The sequence below is a fragment of the Canis lupus genome, chromosome 1 (genome assembly GCF_003254725.2).
Source record: "Canis lupus dingo isolate Sandy chromosome 1, ASM325472v2, whole genome shotgun sequence".
In the NCBI taxonomy this organism is placed as follows: domain Eukaryota; kingdom Metazoa; phylum Chordata; class Mammalia; order Carnivora; family Canidae; genus Canis; species Canis lupus.
Genome location: NC_064243.1, coordinates 34,316,390 through 34,322,423, shown reverse-complemented (window position 1 = coordinate 34,322,423; position 6,034 = coordinate 34,316,390). Strand labels below are relative to the sequence as shown.

At 43.7% G+C, this 6,034-nt stretch overlaps 1 long non-coding RNA gene across 1 annotated transcript; it reads right to left on the bottom strand.

Moving 5' to 3' along the window:
• Positions 1-2,085: 2,085 nt before the first annotated feature.
• Positions 2,086-3,452, bottom strand: LOC125755226 (uncharacterized). Its single transcript, XR_007411105.1, has 2 exons — positions 2,957-3,452; positions 2,086-2,789 (listed from the first exon to the last, which is right to left on the bottom strand). It is a non-coding gene; the product is annotated as an uncharacterized LOC125755226 (long non-coding RNA).
• Positions 3,453-6,034: the final 2,582 nt, after the last annotated feature.

The following is a 6,034-nucleotide window of genomic DNA, read 5'->3' as shown; positions in this document are numbered from 1 at the left end:
CTACTGCCACAGATAAAGAACAATTGTATTATATCAGTTACATACCTGTATAAGTGGTAAATTGTTTATAGGTATTTATCGCTATATAAATGAGCCAAAGTTGGCTCCTTAGTGAATGAAAACAGATTCCCTTTACTTTATGCTTGGTCATTTCTATAGCAGCTGATGCAATCATGCTATTGTTCCTAATTCTTTGCTTGAAGTCTACCACCTGGAATGGGCTCTAGGCATTGGAAATATCATTCACAAAGATATAACATCATGGCAACTCCACAGCAAATTGAGGAAATGCAAACCGGTCTCTGAAATCGCAGAAGGAGCAGAAGTAAGGCAGCTAAAGGAAAACTCAGTGTCGTGCCCAAGATCGCAATTCCAAAAACCACCAAGGAGCTGACACCGATGCAAGCACATGAGGGTTTATTTACAAGCTCGAGCTTTGGTCAAGTATACTCCACACAGCAGAGCAGGGGCTTGGACCCCGAAGTGGGTTACAGCTGGGTTTTTTTATGGGCTGGTCTAGGGGATTTTCAGAAGGGATGGAGGAAAAAAATTTTTTTTCTTTCCAATATGGGGAAAGGGTGGGGGAGTATCTTCAGATCTGATATGGGATTCTCTGCCGAGGGCATTCTGAGCTTTATTGTCTTTCTGATATGAGATTCCCTGCCTAGGACATTCTGCAGTTTTTCCTGTAAAGTTCAGCTCTTATTCCCAGGGGCCTAAGATGGCTGTACTTGTGCTAATGCTAAACTTGAGGTGGAATGGCCTTAATTTTTCTCGGCCTCCACACTCGGGACGGAGAATGAGTTTAGGAATTATTTTCCAACAGTCATTGCTGTAGAAAGCATCTATGCAATGACTATTTTGATGCGGAGTAGACAGTGCATTGTGAATGGTGGAGAAGGGATATTTGAGCAAGTAGTTCAATTTACAAGGCATCACAATACTGAAGAAAAATTTTCTGGGGAGCTGCAATAAAAGACCAAAGCAACAAAGTAAAGAATGAAGGCTGTTGTCTTAGTAACCAAACAACATTGTTTTCTTACCTGATAGAAATGGTAAATTAATTGTGACCCTCAATTGTGAGAGATACCTTTAGGCTATGTAGGTATTTCTACCTCTCTAGGGCTCTCAAGAGGCCCCTTCACAAAAGAAAGGTAATTGCAGAGTGACAGAAGCCATACTAAAAAACAAGAGTTTTATTAGTTCTCTGTTTGTCCATCCCAGAGAGGGAAGCCAGTGGCCTTCTCTGTGTGCTGCTCTGGGGAATCCCTAACTTGGGTTGGGGAAATGGACTCATGATCTAACACTGGACTCACCTGTTGGTGAGCCTTTTATTTGACTCTTACGGTTGTTTTTGAACATGTTTCACATTCAAGAAACAGAGGGAATAATATAAGAAACTTAGAGGACCCTGACTAAGGAGGGAAGGTGCTCTGATTTCTGCCTTCTCTCTCCCTGCGAGTTTGGGCAAGTTATTTGAACTTCCTAAGCCTTGGTTTTGTCCTTCCTATTCCTTTTTTTTTTTTTTTTTAAGATTTTATTTATTCATGAGAGACACAGAAAGAGGCAGAGACATAGACAGAGGGAGAAGTAGGCTCCTTGAAGGGAGCTCAATGCGGGACTTGATCCCAGGACCCCGGGATCACACATTGAGCCAAAGGCAGACGCTCAACCATTGAGCCACCCAGGCATCCTCCATCCTTCCTATTCCAATGAATAGGAATAATAATCCTTAATTAAGAGATTAAATGAGGCAGTGAACGTCAGGTTCCTAGCACATAGTAGTAATTCAGTAAATGGCAGGAATTCTTCTTGACTCAATTTTTCACAATTTTATAAATAAAAGTAAATAATAAGAGGGAACATGAAACTTTTTTTAAGACTGATTCAAGGGGAGGGGGATCCCTGTGTGGCTCGGCTGTTTGGCGCTTGCCTTTGGCCCAGGGCGTGATCCTGGAGTCCCTGGAGTCCCGTGTCGGGTTCCCTGCATGGAGCCTGCTTCTCCCTCTGCCTCTCTCTCTCTATCTCTCTCATTCTCTCTCTCTCATGAATGAATTAAAAAAAAAAAAAAGACTGATTCAAGAGTGAAGGCAGGAAAGAAAAATGCCTTTTTAATATTTGGGAAAGGATATAACATGAAACACTGATGTTAAGAGGAAGCATCCATTCATTACCTTCACGCTTGCTCTAAATGCTCTTGACTCAATTTGGTGAAGCTTCATTTCATGTTGGAATAGCACGGAGTCAAATTTCTCTCCTTGAAGAGTTTGGTGATTAGCCTTGGCACAATCACTGAATGCCATGATATGGAGTTCTGTGAACAAGTTCTTCAGGTTCAATAGGGAGTTGAGATCATCCAAGATGCCCTGACTTCAAACAATCTCAAAACTTCTTCAGTACCATTTTATGTCTTTTAGAATCTAGTAAACAAAATCCCTAACTCTATAATGTGCTCAGGTAGTTTGTAATAAGAAAAGAGCTTTCCTGTTAAATTTAACAGTTTGCATTGAAAATAATCTTGGGAATGAACATGTACCAGTCCTTGTCTTTTTCCATCGGTAGCAATATATACATTCCCAAGCAGCCTGGATAATGTTGATCTTTTACATTTTTTTTTTCTTAAAATTTATTTTGTCTTTTTCATAGTTGTTGTAACAGTTGCTTATTGAGAAGTAAATGTCAGTTAGGAAGGAGTCATTTGCTAATATATCTAGTTGAATGGGGCTTTGAGAAGACGAGGGCTTCGAATTGCCTGTTGCTCTTTTTCAGCCTGTATGAGGTTTCTGTAGCTGTTAAAACAAATTACCACAAACTCAGTAGCTTGAAACACTACAGTGTTATTATCTTATGGTTCTGGAGAGCAGAAGTCCAACACAGGTCTCTTTAGGGTAAAATCAAGGTGTCTGACAGGTCTGGGCTGCTTCTGGAGGATCTAGGGGAGAATCTGTTTTCTTACCTCTTTCAGCTTGTAGAGGCCACACTCCTTGGCTTACAGCTTCTCTCTCCATTGTCAAAGCTAGTTATGTCACATCTCTATTACCCCATTGCTCTTTGGTCACAGCTGGGAAAGGTTTTCTGCTTTTAAGGACCCATGTGATTAGACTGGACACACATGGGTAATCTAGGCTACTTTCCTTACCTCTGGAGCCTTAACTGAATCACACCTGCAAGGTCCTCTTTGTCAGGCAAGTAACACATTTGCAGGCTTCAGGAATTAGAATGTGAGCATCTCTGTGTGTGGGGTGGGGGTGGTAGTGGCAATTCTGCCTACCTTAAAAGAACAAACGGAATTAAAATTCTGGCAAAAATTGCACAGGGAACTTCTAAGTGTTATCTTCACTAGAGAGAGTTTGGAGGTGGCTTTTAGAGAAAACAAGACTGTGGGTCCTTGATTGAGTTCTGTGGACAGAGCTCAGCCTTTATATGTCATAAAGGCTATTACATGGGAAGTGGGGTTCTCCTTCACACTCAAGACATTCTCTTCAATTGCCCTCCAAGGATCTTGGAAAGAATGAGAGAGTGTGAATGATTTGGCAAAGGTCCAAGGAATGGGGTCTTACCTAAGAAAGTCCCCAGACCGTCTGGACAAGTAAGGAAGTCTAGGCAGCTTCAGAGATGGCCTTTCCTGAGAGGGATGGGTTTGCCAGAAAGGATGAATATCTTGCTTCTGGCAATCTCATCATGATGGTAATGGAAACAGGACAGTGTAGCTCTGATTGGATTAAAGAACTGTAGGCAGCTGCAGAAGCTCCAGGAATGGGTAGAGGCAGTGACCCCACCCCTACCCCCACTGGGCCTCCAGCAGGCAGTGTGGCCATGTGGGGGTGGTGCTAGAGTGGTTGAATCTGTCTCAGTGAGGCTGATGCAATGGGCCTTCTTAGAGCCTGAAAGCATCTGGACCCAGAGGTGACTGTTCTCTTCATGAAAGTAATATGTTGAGCATGTTCCAGGATTTTTCCTGTGTTCTTCTCTCCAGCACACCTTCTCATGCTGCAGATGAGGAGGTTAATGAGCAGAGTAGAGCTGGGAGTGAGGAAAGAGGAAACTGAGGGGGTGATGGGCTGGCCTGGGTGGTGTAGAGTGAGTTCATAGCTCATCCCTCCACAGCCAGTGATCTAGGACAGACGCCCTTTCCAGGGGCCAGTGGGGTTTGAGCAGGATCCTGAGAGAGGAAGCAGATCAGTAATGGCAATGATGATCAACTGCAAACAGGGCAGGGAGGAGGCAAGTTAATCAAAAGAAGTGGTTGGGGGCACCTCCTCATCTTGGAAAAGTAGAGGCAGTCTTGTGTCAGAGAGGGTCTTTACTGGCTGTTAGTATCGCCTAAATTATCTGCCGAAATTATTAGTGTTAAATCAATGAATGGAGAGAAGAGGAAATTGCTGAGAAGGTGTAGGCTGAGGTGCTGTGACTTTGTTAAATGAACATTTGTTAAACAGAGCCCTGGGGTGCTGGATGGTGAGCCACAGGTTCAGCAGAACACCACAAGGGAATTGAAATAGAGAAGCTGATTACCCACAGGTCCTGGAGGAGGTACATGGCATGCCTCCAGGAGCCACAGGGGGATGGGTGAGGCAGGGTGTAGGCAGAGCATGAGGCAGGACCTGGGTTTCATGTCTTTAGGAGGGTCGGGGGGTGGAATGCTTTGGAGTTGCCAGGCTAATGCCGGTCTGGTCTATTCAAGCCAGAAGGAGCCAGGTTTTGGTAAGATTCATGGGGCTCTCCTCTAAGGGATACACAAGGGGGAGGCCGTGGGAGGTGGGATAGACTATTTATCACCAGCGTGGTTGAGGGAGTCACACCAGGAACTTTCATTTACTTGTGGCCCTGAGAGCTATTTTGTCTAGGGCACATGCTTGGAGGAGGGGCTAGTGTCAGTCAGCTCAAGACCCTCAGGCCACTTGGCCACACAGAATGGATGCCAAGGCAGAAATATTATAGAGTAGTTTAGTTAAACTCTCAACATGAAGGCTATTGAAAGGGGATTGAATCCAAAAGGTCCTAATTTGTGCCTTTGGGGAAGCATACTATAGCAGACGTGCAATTATCTTTGTTTTGTTGTTGTTTGCAGCAGTCACAATTTGCAGAGTGGCTGCTTCATTTCAGGCACTGTGATAAAGTACATAGACTTAGAATTCAAGTAGCCTGTGTTCCAATCCCAGTACTGCCACTTATTGTTAGTATGACACAGAGCAACCACCCAAACCGCACTTTCCCATCCAAAAAATAGGTATAATATGATATTTTGTAGAGATGTCATGACTAAATGAGCTGATATATTTAAAATGGTTGGTGCAACGCATGGCTCTTCACAATAAAAAATGCTAGCCAGCCTCATGGGCAGCCCGGGTGGCTCAGCGGTTTAGCACCACCTTCAGCCCAGGGCCTGATCCTGGAGACCTGGGATTGAGTCTCATGTCGGGCTCCCGGCATGGAGCCTGCTTCTCCCTCTGCCTGTGTCTCTGCCTCTCTCTCTCTCTGTGTCTCTCATGAATACATAAATAAAATCTTTTAAAAAAAAAAATGCTAGCCTCTTTTTTAAAAAGTATTATTTCATAGGTAAATATTTTATAGACTTACTTTCAGTAGAATATTATCATATATGAATATCTCAAGGTGAATGGGTTTATTGAACAAGGCCTTACCTGGCAGAGCTTTGATAACAAAGCATAAGAGGAAAATTTGATTCTGGGTGAGAGAAGGGAGAGACTGATCCCAAGTAGGGAACATTAAGAATATGCCCCATGATTGGCCTTGGGGATCCTGGGGCCTACACTACTGATACAGGAAGGCTTAGCTCTTGTCTCATGGAGTCGAAGAATGAATCTCGAGGACAACAGAGAGTGAGTAAAGCAATAGAAGTTATTAAGCAAAGATACAGAGAAAGCTCTCAGAAGTGAGAGGGGTCCCTGCCACTGAAGGCTTGTAGTGAGAGTCTTTTATTGAGAACTGACTGGGAAGCTTGTGGCCTTGAGATTCTTGTGCTGTCTTGGTTTGAGGTAGGACTGGTGATAACATCTTTAATGGCTTACTT